We start from the raw sequence: 19,872 nt of genomic DNA on the forward strand, positions 1-19,872 counted from the left end.
CACATGTTATGTTGAAGACAGGTGCAGCAGTACCCATCTTAGATCTGTATCAAACACTTGTGGGGCCAGTACCCAGGTTCCCTTTAAAAATGAAGCCCATCCTGTCATTCACAGAAAAACATGGACAAGTGGACAGATATCTGTACACTAGTACAACATAATGTCTGAATAGGGCTTCCCTGGTGTGTGTGCGCATGAGTGGACAGAAAACATTCTCCCCGTAAAACCTTGTGGTAAATCTGTATTGCAGACACTTTGAAAGGAGGGCTTACCCAAGAGGGGCAAAGCACTACAGACAAACATGAGTATACTATCCACCAACCTTGCCAGACTTGTGCTTTGGTGGTAATCCTGCCTTCTGAAATGCTGGAATCATATCTGTTTTATAGTCTGGAATAAAAATCCCCAAGTCCACATCATTGCTGTAAGGACCTTGAATGGACTTTGGGGTACGTTTGGCTGGTGTATGAACGCACACTCTCTCCTCCGGAGGAGATTCAGGGTAACAGCCCTTTCTGTAAAGCCCTCAAGCCAAACAGAGAGGTGTTAAGGGCTCTCTCGAAGGCCAACAATGAACTCGAGTTCTAGTCCAGCAATATCTAGAGGACCACCGGTTGAGGACCTCTGGGAGCAAACAGTGATAAATGGTTGTGTGTGTGTGTGTGTGTGTGTGTGAATTCTCAGTCTCGGGTAGGCCTGTGGTTACCCGCAGCTGTGCCCCATTCACTGCCCTGCCCACCAGCCTCCACTGGCAGAAGAGACCCCTTCTGTTCCTGGCTTCTATCGGCCAACCAACGTTTGGGGGACTCCTGTGGAGAACCAAAGGGATCTCTCCCTTCAAGCAACAGCTGTAGATTGAGCAGTGGAAAGTGGATCTCTTGACCCTAGAAGTGAATGACTTGCCCCCCACAGCTCCAGGGGGCACAGTGGAGTATATATGTATGTATGTATTTATTTATTTATTTAATATCCCACCTTTCCTCCAAGGAGCCCAGAGCAGTGTGCGTGGTTGTGTTTATCCTCACAACAACCCTGTGAGGTGGGCGAGGCTGAGAGAGACGTGACTGGCCCAGAGTCCGCCAGGGAATGTCATGGCTGAACGGGGATTAGAGCTCCATTCTCCCCAGTCCTAGTCCAACACGCTAACCATGACACCACACTGGAGGCAGTGTTGCCTGGGAGACCACAACCACCAACAGCCCAAATTAGACCTTGAAAAAGGCTTCCATGAAGGGGGGATATCCCAAAGCAACCGTTTTTGCCCGACTCATCTGCTGCCACTGGAGTCAGGGGACAGTGAGCTCAGGTGCACCCGTCTCCCCGGGGAGCCCTCCTGCATGCCAGCCACATATGCCTGTGAGTGACATCACATTGGGGGGCATGGCCATACGCTGGAAGGGCCCAGGTGGCCCTCTGGAGCTCTTTTCCTAGCTGGCTTTGTTGTCAGCTGGAGGTCTTCTTGGTTCAAGGTGGCTCCTAGGCAGCTGGGCGGCTTGGGTTCTTGGAGAGGAAGGGGAGGAGAGCTGGTAGCAAGCCTGAATGGTCCCCTTTGCTAAGCAGGATCCATCCTGGTTTACATCGGAAGGGGAGACTGCATCATGTGAGCCCTGTAAGATATTCCCCCCTCAGGGGATGGAGGGGCCGCTCCGGGAAGTGCATCTGCAGGCTTGCATGCAGAAGGTTCCAGATTCCCTCCCTGGCAGCATCTCCAAGATACGGCTGAGAGAGGCTCCTGCCTGCAATCTTGGAGAAGCCGCTGCCCGTCCAAGGAGACAATCTGGAGCTAGATGGACCAAGGGTCTGACTCAGTATATGGCAGCTTCCAGGGTGTGTGGCGCCATGGATATAAAGAGCCAAGCTGACCAAGGAAAGAAACTACTAGCCAGAGCAGCCAGGGACTGTGGAAGCCACGGAGGGACAGCAGCATCCCGCTGAGAAGGCAAAGCATTGAGGACCTTCCTGTATTCCTCGGTAACCACTGGAAAAGGTGAGGCGTGCCATCAAGTCAATCTCGACTCCTGGCGACCACAGAACCCTGTGGTTGTCTTTGGTAGAATACAGGAGGGGTTGACCATTGCTATCTCCTGCACAGTGTGAGATGATGCCTTTCAGCATCTTCCTATATCACTGCTGCCCGATAGAGGTTTTTCCCATAGTACCAGCGGGGATTGGAACTGGCAACCTCTGGCTCCCTAGTCTAGTCGTTTTCCTGCTGTGCTATTAGTCCATCTGCTTAATTATAGCTTCGCCCAGGACTGGATTAGCCCTCCCCAGTAAAAACTATATTGGGAAACACTTGGGAACTAGAAAGTGGCACAAGCAGGAAAAACAGGGACAAGCAAGAAAGCTGATACTTATAATATTTCTATACCACTTTCCAACAGAAGTCCTCTTAAGCAGTTTACATAAATATGAATAAATTTTAAAAATGGCTCCCTGTCCCCCAAAGGGCTCAGAATCTAAAAAAGAAACATAAGATAGACACCAGCAACAGTCACTGGAGGGATGCTGTGCTGGAGATGGATAGGGCCAGTTGCTCTCCCCCTGCTACATATAAGAGAATCACCACTTTTAAAAGTTGCCTCTTTGCTCTTTTAGCTGGGATACTAGTAGTAGCAATGATGATGATGATGAAGAAGAAGAAGAATAAAATGCAGTCAATAACATCTAGTAGATTGTGTGTAAATATAATAATAATAATAGTAATAACACATATAATTATTTTAAAATATATATCTTTATTGAGAAGATAGAAAGCACCATGGCCCTCAGTTCTTGTTTCTTTAATGTTACTATTATCTGTATACTGTTTTTCAACAAAAAGCAAACTCTTCTCAGAGCAGTTTGCACAGGGGTAAGGTTTGCTGTCCCCAGAGGGCTCACAGTCCACGCAGAAAGAAGGGAGACCCCAGCAAGAGCCGCTGGAGGGATGCCGTGGTGGGGCTGGACAGGGCCAGATGCTCTCCCCCTGCTTAACCTAAAGGGCATCACCACTTTGCTGGGTGCCCCGTTGCTCAGTCCACAGGGGGACCTTGCCTCTCCAAGCAGACCGGGCTAATCATTACTTGACTTTTATTTGAACATCTGCGCCCTGCCTTTCTCCACAGGCCCCAAAGTGGCCAACCAAAACTAAAATCCCATAGAAAGCAAAAAGGTCATTTCCCAAAGCGCCATGAAATGGGGCACACCCCACATGCTGTGGGGGCAGAGCAGGCACTGGAAAACTACCACTAGAAGACAAACAACCCTGTTCAAAGCAGCCATTGAGCAGCAACTGTTACCCAGCAACCATCAATGATAGAACCCTGGCCCTGTTTGAGCAGGAATAACTGTCCTTCTGGCCTTCCTCTTCCCTGGGGGTTACCAACCTCTCCTCCTGTGCCTTTCAAAGCAACCCAAGAAAAGTGTCAGGAGATAAGGATCAGATGAGGATCTGGGGCCCAATTCTCATTCAGCCTGAAGCTCCCTGGGGGGAATTGGGGCCAATCTCTTGCTATCTACTGGCTTTTGGCCAAAGGGTGGGTAAGACTATAATTGCTTGCTAGTGGCAAATTAGTATAAATTTTATGTCTATTTTGTTATGTAAAAAGAGATATTTGCAGACTGGATTGGGCAAGGTTCAGACCTCAATGTGAGACTAGACTTAAATTTGCATTCTGACTGGGCAAGACCTCCAGGGTTTTTAAATTCTATGTTGATCAAAATGGGCAAGATCTCTAGGATTTTTAAACTGACTTCTTGTTTAGTGCACTCATGGCCATCTCGGATCCTTATTCCTTACTCAAGGAAAGCATTGAGTTTGAATGCTGGGCTTAAGGTTTTGATGTTTTAATGTCTATTGATAAAATGGAAGGAATCATTTCATATGAAAATGTTTAAATTGGTTGTGTCATGCAAGGGTTTTGAGAATTGTCTTGACTAAGAAATATTTGATTGCCTTGTCAGCAAGAAAGGTTCTTGCAGCCTAGGTGCAAATCAAGCTATCTTGCACACAGACAAAAAACAACAACCCAACTTCTGTTTGAAAGTTGTGTCATTGTTGAAGATGATGTTTGGCATTTTAGCATTCAAGACTCTACAGAAATGGATTGCGAGAACGCCTGACCTGAGAAATTGACACAAGATGGAGCGGAGGTGAATGCACAGTTTAACGAGAAGAAGGCAGATCACCAAAGACGGCGGGAGTCCTGTGATGAGGTTGGGGTGAGTAACTGGGCCTGACTGGTTGGATGATGCCCCATCTGTATTGGGCTTCTTCCATAACAGATGCCCAGTTAGTAGATAAATGTAAGGCAGTCTAACATTTCTCAATGACTCTCTTACAGAAGTCGGGAGAAGCTAAGAAGAAGGAGAGAAGAGACTCTACAGTGGGAGAACCACTTTGGGAAGAGCAGGATCAGCCCCTTTATCATTTTGGTTTCCCTCTTCTGCTGCACCTTCTTCAGTTCGACAGTATCGCTTTTTTGGTAATCTGGCGACCGGAACGATACACTGTAAGTATTCCAAATGTGGCAAAATACCAGGCTCTAGTTTCCCCAGGCACCATGAAATTGGGGCACACACCCCATGCAGTGGGGACCGAGCAAGCCGTAAAAAATGACTCCTCCTCTTCCTGCCCCCAAACCCAGAGCAGACTCGCCCACCAGCCCTGTTCAAAGCAGGCTTGACCAGCCACAGTAAGCATTGGAACCCTGGCCCAGTTTGAGCAGGGAGAACAGTATGACTGGTCTCCTCCTCCCTCAGGGTTGCCATCTTGCCCTGACCTTGCAGCTTTCAAAGCAACCCAACTGATGTGCCAGGCGTTAGTATCTGATCAGGACTTGGCTTCCAAACCTCACCCAGACTAAAGGTCCATGGGGGAAACTTGAGCAATCTCTTGCTTCTTTCCCTACCTTATGAGACAGTGGTGAGGTTAAATCATGAGTGGGGAGCACAGGAAGAGATGGATGTACATTGCCCCAAGCTTTTGGCCAAAGGGTGAAATGAAAAATTACTCAGAACATTGCCTAACACAATGTCTGTATCATTTACAGTTACTTCTGAGGAACAGCTACAACTGGAAACAAGGTCAGCTTCATGTTGTTGTTGTTGTTGTTATAGCCCAGTAAGCTTCCAGACCACCTTGGGTTTATTCTCTCTTTTTGACAGTTAAAGCACCACATTTTCATTGACGCCAGGAGATGTTGAACAGTAGGGCACACATCCTGGGGTGCCTCTGTTATGGCAGAAGAGATATTCCCAGACTGATTGGGCAAGGTTCGGACCACAATGTGTGTCTGGACATTTAAATTTGCATTCTGATTGGGCAAGACCTCTAGGGTTTTTAAATTCTGTCTTGATCGAATTGGGCAAGATCTCTAGGATTTTTAAATTGTTTCTGGAATTGGGCAAGATCAAGGCCTGTGTGGGCCTCGATTTTTAAATTGCATCCCCCAGCTTGACCTTTACAATTGTATTCTGATTGGGCAAGACCTCTAGGGTTTTTAAATTCTGTATGGAATTGGGCAAGATCAGGGCCTGTGTGGGCCTCGATTTTTAAATTGCTTCCCCCAGCTTGACTGAGCACACAATCTCTAGGTTCCCTTAGAGTGAATTGGGCAAGATACCATTTTTTTAAAATTCCATGTTTGGGCAGCTTTAAGCCAGTGGACTGGAGTCCCATGAGCTTGGAATCTCCAATGGCTCAACTGGGCAAGACAATTGGTGTCTTTAAATTCTGTCAGGGCCTTGTGGACATATTTTTCAGCCAGGGGTGTAGTGTTAAATTTGGATCGACTGACCACCCACTTTTATTCATGCTCATGATAAAGTCAGAATCAAATGGATCACGTTGCGTGTTTTATATGCGCTGTGTCCCAAGTCTTGAGTGACCCATGAAGAGATGAGTTCTTGTTTAGTGCGCTCATGGCCATCTCGGATCCTTATTCCTTACTCAAGGAAAGCATTGATTTTGAATGCTGGGCTCAAGGTTTTGATGCTTTTCTGTCTATTGATAAAATGGAAGGAATCATTTCACATGCAACTGTTTAAATTGGTTGTGTCATGCAAGGGTTTTGAGAACTGTCTGGACTAAAGAAATAGTTTGATTGCCTTGTCAGCAAGAGAGGTGCCTGCAGCCTAGGCGGCAACCATGCTATCTTGCACAGACACAAAAAGCCTTTTGGAAGGTTGTGTCTTTGTTGAAGATGATGTTTAGCATTTTAGCATTCAAGACTCTTCAGACACGGATTGCGAGAACGCCTGGCCTGAGAAATTGACACCCGAGTGAATGGAGGCGAATGCACCTGCTTAAGTTGAGGAAGGCAGATCACCAAAGGCGGCAGGAGTCCTTTGGTGAGGATGGGGTGAGTAACTGGGCCTGACTGGTTGGATGATGCCCCATCTGTATTGGGCTTCTTCCATAACAGATGCCCAATTAGTAGATAAATGTAAGGCAGTCTAACATTTCTCAATGACTCTCTTACAGAGGTCGGGAGAAGCTAAGAAGAAGGAGAGAAGAGACTCTACAGTGGGAGAACCACTTTGGGAAGAGCAGGATCAGCCCCTTTATCATTTCGGTTTGCCTCTTCTGCTGCACCTTCTTCAGTTCGACAGTATCGCTTTTTTGGTAATCTGGCGACCGGAACGATACACTGTAAGTATTCCAAATGTGGCAAAATACCAGGCTCTAGTTTCCCCAGGCACCATGAAATTGGGGCACACACCCCATGCAGTGGGGACCGAGCAAGCCGTAAAAAATGACTCCTCCTCTTCCTGGCCCCAAACCCAGAGCAGACTCGCCCACCAGCCCTGTTCAAAGCAGGCCTTGACCAGCCACAGTAAGCATTGGAACCCTGGCCCAGTTTGAGCAGGGAGAACAGTATGACTGGTCTCCTCCTCCCTCAGGGTTTCCATCTTGCCCTGACCTTGCAGCTTTCAAAGCAACCCAACCGATGTGCCAGGCGTTAGTATCTGATCAGGACTTGGCTTCCAAACCTCACCCAGACTAAAGGTCCATGGGGGAAACTTGAGCAATCTCTTGCTTCTTTCCCTACCTTATGAGACAGTGGTGAGGTTAAATCATGAGTGGGGAGCACAGGAAGAGATGGATGTACATTGCCCCAAGCTTTTGGCCAAAGGGTGAAATGAAAAATTACTCAGAACATTGCCTAACACAATGTCTGTATCATTTACAGTTACTTCTGAGGAACAGCTACAACTGGAAACAAGGTCAGCTTCATGTTGTTGTTGTTGTTGTTGTTGTTGTTGTTGTTATAGCCCAGTAAGCTTCCAGACCACCTTGGGTTTATTCTCTCTTTTTGACAGTTAAAGCACCACATTTTCATTGACGCCAGGAGATGTTGAACAGTAGGGCACACATCCTGGGGTGCCTCTGTTATGGCAGAAGAGATATTCCCAGACTGATTGGGCAAGGTTCGGACCACAATGTGTGTCTGGACATTTAAATTTGCATTCTGATTGGGCAAGACCTCTAGGGTTTTTAAATTCTGTCTTGATCGAATTGGGCAAGATCTCTAGGATTTTTAAATTGTTTCTGGAATTGGGCAAGATCAAGGCCTGTGTGGGCCTCGATTTTTAAATTGCATCCCCCAGCTTGACCTTTACAATTGTATTCTGATTGGGCAAGACCTCTAGGGTTTTTAAATTCTGTATGGAATTGGGCAAGATCAGGGCCTGTGTGGGCCTCGATTTTTAAATTGCTTCCCCCAGCTTGACTGAGCACACAATCTCTAGGTTCCCTTAGAGTGAATTGGGCAAGATACCATTTTTTTAAAATTCCATGTTTGGGCAGCTTTAAGCCAGTGGACTGGAGTCCCATGAGCTTGGAATCTCCAATGGCTCAACTGGGCAAGACAATTGGTGTCTTTAAATTCTGTCAGGGCCTTGTGGACATATTTTTCAGCCAGGGGTGTAGTGTTAAATTTGGATCGACTGACCACCCACTTTTATTCATGCTCATGATAAAGTCAGAATCAAATGGATCACGTTGCGTGTTTTATATGCGCTGTGTCCCAAGTCTTGAGTGACCCATGAAGAGATGAGTTCTTCTTTAGTGCGCTCATGGCCATCTCGGATCCTTATTCCTTACTCAAGGAAAGCATTGATTTTGAATGCTGGGCTCAAGGTTTTGATGCTTTTCTGTCTATTGATAAAATGGAAGGAATCATTTCACATGCAACTGTTTAAATTGGTTGTGTCATGCAAGGGTTTTGAGAACTGTCTGGACTAAAGAAATAGTTTGATTGCCTTGTCAGCAAGAGAGGTGCCTGCAGCCTAGGCGGCAACCATGCTATCTTGCACAGACACAAAAAGCCTTTTGGAAGGTTGTGTCTTTGTTGAAGATGATGTTTAGCATTTTAGCATTCAAGACTCTTCAGACACGGATTGCGAGAACGCCTGGCCTGAGAAATTGACACCCGAGTGAATGGAGGCGAATGCACCTGCTTAAGTTGAGGAAGGCAGATCACCAAAGGCGGCAGGAGTCCTTTGGTGAGGATGGGGTGAGTAACTGGGCCTGACTGGTTGGATGATGCCCCATCTGTATTGGGCTTCTTCCATAACAGATGCCCAATTAGTAGATAAATGTAAGGCAGTCTAACATTTCTCAATGACTCTCTTACAGAGGTCGGGAGAAGCTAAGAAGAAGGAGAGAAGAGACTCTACAGTGGGAGAACCACTTTGGGAAGAGCAGGATCAGCCCCTTTATCATTTCGGTTTGCCTCTTCTGCTGCACCTTCTTCAGTTCGACAGTATCGCTTTTTTGGTAATCTGGCGACCGGAACGATACACTGTAAGTATTCCAAATGTGGCAAAATACCAGGCTCTAGTTTCCCCAGGCACCATGAAATTGGGGCACACACCCCATGCAGTGGGGACCGAGCAAGCCGTAAAAAATGACTCCTCCTCTTCCTGGCCCCAAACCCAGAGCAGACTCGCCCACCAGCCCTGTTCAAAGCAGGCCTTGACCAGCCACAGTAAGCATTGGAACCCTGGCCCAGTTTGAGCAGGGAGAACAGTATGACTGGTCTCCTCCTCCCTCAGGGTTTCCATCTTGCCCTGACCTTGCAGCTTTCAAAGCAACCCAACCGATGTGCCAGGCGTTAGTATCTGATCAGGACTTGGCTTCCAAACCTCACCCAGACTAAAGGTCCATGGGGGAAACTTGAGCAATCTCTTGCTTCTTTCCCTACCTTATGAGACAGTGGTGAGGTTAAATCATGAGTGGGGAGCACAGGAAGAGATGGATGTACATTGCCCCAAGCTTTTGGCCAAAGGGTGAAATGAAAAATTACTCAGAACATTGCCTAACACAATGTCTGTATCATTTACAGTTACTTCTGAGGAACAGCTACAACTGGAAACAAGGTCAGCTTCATGTTGTTGTTGTTGTTGTTATAGCCCAGTAAGCTTCCAGACCACCTTGGGTTTATTCTCTCTTTTTGACAGTTAAAGCACCACATTTTCATTGATGCCAGGAGATGTTGAACAGTAGGGCACACATCCTGGGGTGCCTCTGTTATGGCAGAAGAGATATTCCCAGACTGATTGGGCAAGGTTCGGACCACAATGTGTGTCTGGACATTTAAATTTGCATTCTGATTGGGCAAGACCTCTAGGGTTTTTAAATTCTGTCTTGATCGAATTGGGCAAGATCTCTAGGATTTTTAAATTGTATCTGGAATTGGGCAAGATCAAGGCCTGTGTGGGCCTCGATTTTTAAATTGCATCCCCCAGCTTGACCTTTACAATTGTATTCTGATTGGGCAAGACCTCTAGGGTTTTTAAATTCTGTATGGAATTGGGCAAGATCAGGGCCTGTGTGGGCCTCGATTTTTAAATTGCATCCCCCAGCTTGACCTTTACAATTGTATTCTGATTGGGCAAGACCTCTAGGGTTTTTAAATTCTGTATGGAATTGGGCAAGATCAGGGCCTGTGTGGGCCTCGATTTTTAAATTGCTTCCCCCAGCTTGACTGAGCACACAATCTCTAGGTTCCCTTAGAGTGAATTGGGCAAGATACCATTTTTTAAAAATTCCATGTTTGGGCAGCTTTAAGCCAGTGGACTGGAGTCCCATGAGCTTGGAATCTCCAATGGCTCAACTGGGCAAGACAATTGGTGTCTTTAAATTCTGTCAGGGCCTTGTGGACATATTTTTCAGCCAGGGGTGTAGTGTTAAATTTGGATCGACTGACCACCCACTTTTATTCATGCTCATGATAAAGTCAGAATCAAATGGATCACGTTGCGTGTTTTATATGCGCTGTGTCCCAAGTCTTGAGTGACCCATGAAGAGATGAGTTCTTGTTTAGTGCGCTCATGGCCATCTCGGATCCTTATTCCTTACTCAAGGAAAGCATTGATTTTGAATGCTGGGCTCAAGGTTTTGATGCTTTTCTGTCTATTGATAAACTGGAAGGAATCATTTCACATGCAAATGTTTAAATTGGTTGTGTCATGCAAGGGTTTTGAGAACTGTCTGGACTAAAGAAATAGTTTGATTGCCTTGTCAGCAAGAGAGGTGCCTGCAGCCTAGGCGGCAACCATGCTATCTTGCACAGACACAGAAAGCCTTTTGGAAGGTTGTGTCTTTGTTGAAGATGATGTTTAGCATTTTAGCATTCAAGACTCTTCAGACACGGATTGCGAGAACGCCTGGCCTGAGAAATTGACACCCGAGTGAATGGAGGCGAATGCACCTGCTTAAGTTGAGGAAGGCAGATCACCAAAGGCGGCAGGAGTCCTTTGGTGAGGATGGGGTGAGTAACTGGGCCTGACTGGTTGGATGATGCCCCATCTGTATTGGGCTTCTTCCATAACAGATGCCCAATTAGTAGATAAATGTAAGGCAGTCTAACATTTCTCAATGACTCTCTTACAGAGGTCGGGAGAAGCTAAGAAGAAGGAGAGAAGAGACTCTACAGTGGGAGAACCACTTTGGGAAGAGCAGGATCAGCCCCTTTATCATTTTGGTTTCCCTCTTCTGCTGCACCTTCTTCAGTTCGACAGTATCGCTTTTTTGGTAATCTGGCGACCGGAACGATACACTGTAAGTATTCCAAATGTGGCAAAATACCAGGCTCTAGTTTCCCCAGGCACCATGAAATTGGGGCACACACCCCATGCAGTGGGGACCGAGCAAGCCGTAAAAAATGACTCCTCCGCTTCCTGGCCCCAAACCCAGAGCAGACTCGCCCACCAGCCCTGTTCAAAGCAGGCCTTGACCAGCCACAGTAAGCATTGGAACCCTGGCCCAGTTTGAGCAGGGAGAACAGTATGACTGGTCTCCTCCTCCCTCAGGGTTTCCATCTTGCCCTGACCTTGCAGCTTTCAAAGCAACCCAACCGATGTGCCAGGCGTTAGTATCTGATCAGGACTTGGCTTCCAAACCTCACCCAGACTAAAGGTCCATGGGGGAAACTTGAGCAATCTCTTGCTTCTTTCCCTACCTTATGAGACAGTGGTGAGGTTAAATCATGAGTGGGGAGCACAGGAAGAGATGGATGTACATTGCCCCAAGCTTTTGGCCAAAGGGTGAAATGAAAAATTACTCAGAACATTGCCTAACACAATGTCTGTATCATTTACAGTTACTTCTGAGGAACAGCTACAACTGGAAACAAGGTCAGCTTCATGTTGTTGTTGTTGTTGTTGTTATAGCCCAGTAAGCTTCCAGACCACCTTGGGTTTATTCTCTCTTTTTGACAGTTAAAGCACCACATTTTCATTGACGCCAGGAGATGTTGAACAGTAGGGCACACATCCTGGGGTGCCTCTGTTATGGCAGAAGAGATATTCCCAGACTGATTGGGCAAGGTTCGGACCACAATGTGTGTCTGGACATTTAAATTTGCATTCTGATTGGGCAAGACCTCTAGGGTTTTTAAATTCTGTCTTGATCGAATTGGGCAAGATCTCTAGGATTTTTAAATTGTTTCTGGAATTGGGCAAGATCAAGGCCTGTGTGGGCCTCGATTTTTAAATTGCATCCCCCAGCTTGACCTTTACAATTGTATTCTGATTGGGCAAGACCTCTAGGGTTTTTAAATTCTGTATGGAATTGGGCAAGATCAGGGCCTGTGTGGGCCTCGATTTTTAAATTGCTTCCCCCAGCTTGACTGAGCACACAATCTCTAGGTTCCCTTAGAGTGAATTGGGCAAGATACCATTTTTTTGAAATTCCATGTTTGGGCAGCTTTAAGCCAGTGGACTGGAGTCCCATGAGCTTGGAATCTCCAATGGCTCAACTGGGCAAGACAATTGGTGTCTTTAAATTCTGTCAGGGCCTTGTGGACATATTTTTCAGCCAGGGGTGTAGTGTTAAATTTGGATCGACTGACCACCCACTTTTATTCATGCTCATGATAAAGTCAGAATCAAATGGATCACGTTGCGTGTTTTATATGCGCTGTGTCCCAAGTCTTGAGTGACCCATGAAGAGATGAGTTCTTGTTTAGTGCGCTCATGGCCATCTCGGATCCTTATTCCTTACTCAAGGAAAGCATTGATTTTGAATGCTGGGCTCAAGGTTTTGATGCTTTTCTGTCTATTGATAAAATGGAAGGAATCATTTCACATGCAACTGTTTAAATTGGTTGTGTCATGCAAGGGTTTTGAGAACTGTCTGGACTAAAGAAATAGTTTGATTGCCTTGTCAGCAAGAGAGGTGCCTGCAGCCTAGGCGGCAACCATGCTATCTTGCACAGACACAAAAAGCCTTTTGGAAGGTTGTGTCTTTGTTGAAGATGATGTTTAGCATTTTAGCATTCAAGACTCTTCAGACACGGATTGCGAGAACGCCTGGCCTGAGAAATTGACACCCGAGTGAATGGAGGCGAATGCACCTGCTTAAGTTGAGGAAGGCAGATCACCAAAGGCGGCAGGAGTCCTTTGGTGAGGATGGGGTGAGTAACTGGGCCTGACTGGTTGGATGATGCCCCATCTGTATTGGGCTTCTTCCATAACAGATGCCCAATTAGTAGATAAATGTAAGGCAGTCTAACATTTCTCAATGACTCTCTTACAGAGGTCGGGAGAAGCTAAGAAGAAGGAGAGAAGAGACTCTACAGTGGGAGAACCACTTTGGGAAGAGCAGGATCAGCCCCTTTATCATTTCGGTTTGCCTCTTCTGCTGCACCTTCTTCAGTTCGACAGTATCGCTTTTTTGGTAATCTGGCGACCGGAACGATACACTGTAAGTATTCCAAATGTGGCAAAATACCAGGCTCTAGTTTCCCCAGGCACCATGAAATTGGGGCACACACCCCATGCAGTGGGGACCGAGCAAGCCGTAAAAAATGACTCCTCCTCTTCCTGGCCCCAAACCCAGAGCAGACTCGCCCACCAGCCCTGTTCAAAGCAGGCCTTGACCAGCCACAGTAAGCATTGGAACCCTGGCCCAGTTTGAGCAGGGAGAACAGTATGACTGGTCTCCTCCTCCCTCAGGGTTTCCATCTTGCCCTGACCTTGCAGCTTTCAAAGCAACCCAACCGATGTGCCAGGCGTTAGTATCTGATCAGGACTTGGCTTCCAAACCTCACCCAGACTAAAGGTCCATGGGGGAAACTTGAGCAATCTCTTGCTTCTTTCCCTACCTTATGAGACAGTGGTGAGGTTAAATCATGAGTGGGGAGCACAGGAAGAGATGGATGTACATTGCCCCAAGCTTTTGGCCAAAGGGTGAAATGAAAAATTACTCAGAACATTGCCTAACACAATGTCTGTATCATTTACAGTTACTTCTGAGGAACAGCTACAACTGGAAACAAGGTCAGCTTCATGTTGTTGTTGTTGTTGTTGTTGTTATAGCCCAGTAAGCTTCCAGACCACCTTGGGTTTATTCTCTCTTTTTGACAGTTAAAGCACCACATTTTCATTGACGCCAGGAGATGTTGAACAGTAGGGCACACATCCTGGGGTGCCTCTGTTATGGCAGAAGAGATATTCCCAGACTGATTGGGCAAGGTTCGGACCACAATGTGTGTCTGGACATTTAAATTTGCATTCTGATTGGGCAAGACCTCTAGGGTTTTTAAATTCTGTCTTGATCGAATTGGGCAAGATCTCTAGGATTTTTAAATTGTTTCTGGAATTGGGCAAGATCAAGGCCTGTGTGGGCCTCGATTTTTAAATTGCATCCCCCAGCTTGACCTTTACAATTGTATTCTGATTGGGCAAGACCTCTAGGGTTTTTAAATTCTGTATGGAATTGGGCAAGATCAGGGCCTGTGTGGGCCTCGATTTTTAAATTGCTTCCCCCAGCTTGACTGAGCACACAATCTCTAGGTTCCCTTAGAGTGAATTGGGCAAGATACCATTTTTTTGAAATTCCATGTTTGGGCAGCTTTAAGCCAGTGGACTGGAGTCCCATGAGCTTGGAATCTCCAATGGCTCAACTGGGCAAGACAATTGGTGTCTTTAAATTCTGTCAGGGCCTTGTGGACATATTTTTCAGCCAGGGGTGTAGTGTTAAATTTGGATCGACTGACAACCCACTTTTATTCATGCTCATGATAAAGTCAGAATCAAATGGATCACGTTGCGTGTTTTATATGCGCTGTGTCCCAAGTCTTGAGTGACCCATGAAGAGATGAGTTCTTGTTTAGTGCGCTCATGGCCATCTCGGATCCTTATTCCTTACTCAAGGAAAGCATTGATTTTGAATGCTGGGCTCAAGGTTTTGATGCTTTTCTGTCTATTGATAAAATGGAAGGAATCATTTCACATGCAACTGTTTAAATTGGTTGTGTCATGCAAGGGTTTTGAGAACTGTCTGGACTAAAGAAATAGTTTGATTGCCTTGTCAGCAAGAGAGGTGCCTGCAGCCTAGGCGGCAACCATGCTATCTTGCACAGACACAAAAAGCCTTTTGGAAGGTTGTGTCTTTGTTGAAGATGATGTTTAGCATTTTAGCATTCAAGACTCTTCAGACACGGATTGCGAGAACGCCTGGCCTGAGAAATTGACACCCGAGTGAATGGAGGCGAATGCACCTGCTTAAGTTGAGGAAGGCAGATCACCAAAGGCGGCAGGAGTCCTTTGGTGAGGATGGGGTGAGTAACTGGGCCTGACTGGTTGGATGATGCCCCATCTGTATTGGGCTTCTTCCATAACAGATGCCCAATTAGTAGATAAATGTAAGGCAGTCTAACATTTCTCAATGACTCTCTTACAGAGGTCGGGAGAAGCTAAGAAGAAGGAGAGAAGAGACTCTACAGTGGAAGAACACACTTTGGGAAGAGCAGGATCAGCCCCTTTATCATTTTGGTTTCCCTCTTCTGCTGCACCTTCTTCAGTTCGACAGTATCGCTTTTTTGGTAATCTGGCGACTGGAACGATACACTGTAAGTATTCCAAATGTGGCAAAATACCAGGCTCTAGTTTCCCCAGGCACCATGAAATTGGGGCACACACCCCATGCAGTGGGGACCGAGCAAGCCATAAAAAATGACTCCTCCTCTTCCTGCCCCCAAACCCAGAGCAGACTCGCCCACCAGCCCTGTTCAAAGCAGGCTTGACCAGCCACAGTAAGCATTGGAACCCTGGCCCAGTTTGAGCAGGGAGAACAGTATGACTGGTCTCCTCCTCCCTCAGGGTTTCCATCTTGCCCTGACCTTGAAGCTTTCAAAGCAACCCAACCGATGTGCCAGGCGTTAGTATCTGATCAGGACTTGGCTTCCAAACCTCACCCAGACTAAAGGTCCATGGGGGAAACTTGAGCAATCTCTTGCTTCTTTCCCTACCTTATGAGACAGTGGTGAGGTTAAATCATGAGTGGGGAGCACAGGAAGAGATGGATGTACACTGCCCCAAGCTTTTGGCCAAAGAGTGAAATGAAGAATTACTCAGAACATTGCCTAACACAATGTCTGTATCATTTACAGTTACTTCTGAGGAACAGCTACAACTGGAAACAAGGTCAGCTTCATGTTGTTGTTGTTGTTGTTATAGCCCAGTAAGCTTCCAGACCACCTTGGGTTTATTCTCTCTTTTTGACAGTTAAAGCACCACATTTTCATTGATGCCAGGAGATGTTGAACAGTAGGGCACACATCCTGGGGTGCCTCTGTTATGGCAGAAGAGATATTCCCAGACTGATTGGGCAAGGTTCGGACCACAATGTGTGTCTGGACATTTAAATTTGCATTCTGATTGGGCAAGACCTCTAGGGTTTTTAAATTCTGTCTTGATCGAATTGGGCAAGATCTCTAGGATTTTTAAATTGTATATGGAATTGGGCAAGATCAAGGCCTGTGTGGGCCTCGATTTTTAAATTGCATCCCCCAGCTTGACCTTTACAATTGTATTCTGATTGGGCAAGACCTCTAGGGTTTTTAAATTCTGTATGGAATTGGGCAAGATCAGGGCCTGTGTGGGCCTCGATTTTTAAATTGCATCCCCCAGCTTGACCTTTACAATTGTATTCTGATTGGGCAAGACCTCTAGGGTTTTTAAATTCTGTATGGAATTGGGCAAGATCAGGGCCTGTGTGGGCCTCGATTTTTAAATTGCATCCCCCAGCTTGACTGAGCACACGATCTCTAGGTTCCCTTAGAGTGAATTGGGCATGATACCATTCTCTTTAAATTCCATGTTTGGGCAGCTTTAAGCCAGTCGACTGGAGTCCCATGAGCTTGGAATCTCCAATGGCTCAACTGGGCAAGACAATTGGTGTCTTTAAATTCTGTCAGGTCCTTGTGGACATATTTTTCAGCCAGGGGTGTAGTGTTAAATTTGAATCGACTGACCACCCACTTTTATTCATGCTCATGATAAAGTCAGAATCAAATGGATCACGTTGCGTGTTTTATATGCGCTGTGTCCCAAGTCTTGAGTGACCCATGAAGAGATGAGTTCTTGTTTAGTGCGCTCATGGCCATCTCGGATCCTTATTCCTTACTCAAGGAAAGCATTGATTTTGAATGCTGGGCTCAAGGTTTTGATGCTTTTCTGTCTATTGATAAACTGGAAGGAATCATTTCACATGCAAATGTTTAAATTGGTTGTGTCATGCAAGGGTTTTGAGAACTGTCTGGACTAAAGAAATAGTTTGATTGCCTTGTCAGCAAGAGAGGTGCCTGCAGCCTAGGCGGCAACCATGCTATCTTGCACAGACACAAAAAGCCTTTTGGAAGTTTGTGTCTTTGTTGAAGATGATGTTTAGCATTTTAGCATTCAAGACTCTTCAGACACGGATTGCGAGAACGCCTGGCCTGAGAAATTGACACCCGAGTGAATGGAGGCGAATGCACCTGCTTAAGTTGAGGAAGGCAGATCACCAAAGGCGGCAGGAGTCCAGTGGTGAGGATGGGGTGAGTAACTGGGCCTGACTGGTTGGATGATGCCCCATCCGTACTGGGCGTTTTCCAAACCAGATGCTAATTTTTTTTCCCTTTAAGTTCGGCACTGACATTTTCATTGACTTAGTGAAGGGGTGTTGCGACAGCTACCTGGGGAACTCTGGAAATTGGCCCAGAATTATGTAAGGATGACCAGAAACTGTATATTTATTAAAATTGACTTGGACAATTCTTTTTAAAAATATATATATTTTAAAGTAACCTGGAAATTGTACTGTCAGAGTGAATGCAGAAAAAAAGTGACGTAACATCAGAGAATCGCTGGGGAAGTGATGTGAAACTGAGGTAATCTTCTGCCTTCTTTTTCAAATTGTAAGTGAAATAAAAGCAAAAAGTAAGAAATATCTTACATAAAAGATGCATGGGTGAGGAGGCATTTGGGCAAATGGAACCATCCCCCCCGCAGCCCCCCAGCCCCAATCAGTGACAAAATGTGGAGCCCCACCACCACATGGAGCTCTAAAATGGGTCGGGAAATCCCGGATGGTGTTGGGGAACTCTGACTCAATGTAGGCTTCCCAACGTCGGGATTGGCTGATCCCCGACATCCTCCAACGTGGCCCATCTCAGGCCATGTCCAACACAACTGATGCAGACTTGAACAGCCGTATATTAAGCACCTTCTCTCTTTCTGTTCCGATTCTGCCCCCAAACTGAGCTGAACAGACCCAAGCCCAGAGATGGAAGGGGTGCTGAAAAGGCTGGAGAACAGCAGAGGCTGGCTTCTACGAATCCTTCGGTGGACTGCATCCTCCTCATGACTCTGATGACAGTAGCAATGGACCGAGAGAGAACGTACATTACGTGTTCAGGACTACAGAAATCCCCCTCCACTTGGCCTCGTGCAGAGGGGAGGGAGTTTGTCCCAGCCCCGCTCTGCACGAGGCCCAAGAAGCGGGCCGATTGGCCCTTTGGGTTAGGGGGTGGGGTTTCAGCTGGGATGATCCCCGCCCCGTTCTCCTCAGTTTGAGCCAGGCATTCCCCTCCCTCCCTCCCTGGTACAGAGCGGGTCTAGCGACTGGTCGCCCAACGGGGCCGAGTAGGAATTTTTGGCTCCCAACGCATTGGCCACTGTTGGGGTTTTTTTCGCCTACTCCGTTCTTTGTTCCAGGTGTGTAGTTAGAGTTAGGCCGGTCACAATGGCAGTAACAGTGCGGGCGGGGTGGTAATTCGAGGGTTTTCCGAGCCAGGGTGTGTCGCCCAGTAAGGTGCTGGGTAGGACGTCAGAGTTCTAACCCGGTTCTCTTGGCCCGCACTGTTCTCTAAGGGTGATTAATCACCTGGTGTTCCAGTCCGCCATGTCTTTTGTTACAGTTAATAAAGTTGTGGCCCTTTTACCCATACTAAGTCTACGTGTCTTCTTGGACTGGGGGCTGGGGAAAAGGATTCCACTTTTGTGTGCTGATCAGGTGCACACTGCCTTGATTCTTCCACTCAGAACAAAACTCATTCCGTGCACAGATGAAAAAGATCTGAGGGAACATTCAGAGGCACTCTTACCCCTGGATTTCTGGGTGAACTCCAAGGCCTCCACACATCCTGGGGGCCCCAACATCCTTTTTAGTCTATCCTGGCCCATTGTTTTCCTGGCGACCGAGCATGACTGTTGCCTGCACCGGAGTTGACTTCTGCTTTAAAGACAATGGGGGGAGTGGGGAAAGAAATATGGATGATGGAAATATGTTACGCTGCGTGTTGAAATGTTCCTGCTAACGCATATTTCAATAAATATAACTGTTTTTTATTCATACATTCTTGTGAGTTCAGTTTCTGTTTGCATTCTAAAGAACCCACATGTAAATGATACTGCATGTGTCATGGTGTGTGTGTGTGTGTGTGTGTAAGGGATGGTGCTTAACTTGCGGGGGGGAGGGCTCCAAAGGCCTTCAGTTCCAGGCTCCAAAATCACCTCGGTGCACCTCTGGGAAAACTGCAAGGGAAGCTCTGATTCTCTTCTCCACTCAGGGGAAGACAGGGGAAGGTTTTTCTCTCAGTTCCCCATTCTGCTCTACCACTGTGCTATACCAGATAGCACAGTAATAATCGGCCTCATCTTCAGCCTGGATATTGGTGGTGGTTAAATAGCCGTTGTCTCCAGAGGCAGAACCAGTGAACCGAGCTTGGATCCCTTCTCCTCTGCTGCAACCACTACAGTGCACAAAGCGAGGGGCCTGTCCAGATCTCTGTTGATACCAGTAAAAGCTGCCTCAGCGACCACCACTTCTTTTCGTGCAGGTGAGTTTTGCTGTTTGGCCCAGGGACGCAGACTGGGAGGCAGGCTGAGTCACACTTGCCTGGGAATGGACACCTTTACAAAAAAGACAAACCAACAGTCAAGATATCCGTACATTAATGCTGCCTTCATATATCACATAATCATTTTCCCGATGTATACTGAAGATAAATTGCTTTGTGGTCAGAGAGCAATGTGATGCGGGCCCTGCATTCCCTTACCTGAGCAGTAATGGAGAAGCATCAAGAATAACAGAGTCCAGGCCATGGTGAGCTCTCT

At 46.6% G+C, this 19,872-nt stretch overlaps 3 long non-coding RNA genes across 3 annotated transcripts; all 3 read left to right on the forward strand.

Annotated features, from left to right (window-relative positions):
• Positions 1-2,948: 2,948 nt before the first annotated feature.
• LOC128346571 (uncharacterized) lies at positions 2,949-5,640 on the forward strand. The gene is made up of 4 exons (XR_008317054.1): positions 2,949-3,518; positions 4,065-4,203; positions 4,326-4,493; positions 5,034-5,640. It is a non-coding gene; the product is annotated as an uncharacterized LOC128346571 (long non-coding RNA).
• Positions 5,641-5,653: 13 nt separating this feature from the next.
• LOC128346572 (uncharacterized) lies at positions 5,654-7,241 on the forward strand. The gene is made up of 3 exons (XR_008317055.1): positions 5,654-6,344; positions 6,467-6,634; positions 7,176-7,241. It is a non-coding gene; the product is annotated as an uncharacterized LOC128346572 (long non-coding RNA).
• Positions 7,242-7,804: 563 nt separating this feature from the next.
• Positions 7,805-19,110, forward strand: LOC128346573 (uncharacterized). The gene is made up of 9 exons (XR_008317056.1): positions 7,805-8,501; positions 8,624-8,791; positions 9,333-10,760; positions 10,883-11,050; positions 11,592-12,905; positions 13,028-13,195; positions 13,737-15,053; positions 15,176-15,344; positions 15,885-19,110. It is a non-coding gene; the product is annotated as an uncharacterized LOC128346573 (long non-coding RNA).
• The last annotated feature ends 762 nt before the right edge of the window (positions 19,111-19,872 follow it).

Source organism: Hemicordylus capensis, chromosome 2 (assembly GCF_027244095.1).
Source record: "Hemicordylus capensis ecotype Gifberg chromosome 2, rHemCap1.1.pri, whole genome shotgun sequence".
In the NCBI taxonomy this organism is placed as follows: Eukaryota; Metazoa; Chordata; class Lepidosauria; order Squamata; family Cordylidae; genus Hemicordylus; species Hemicordylus capensis.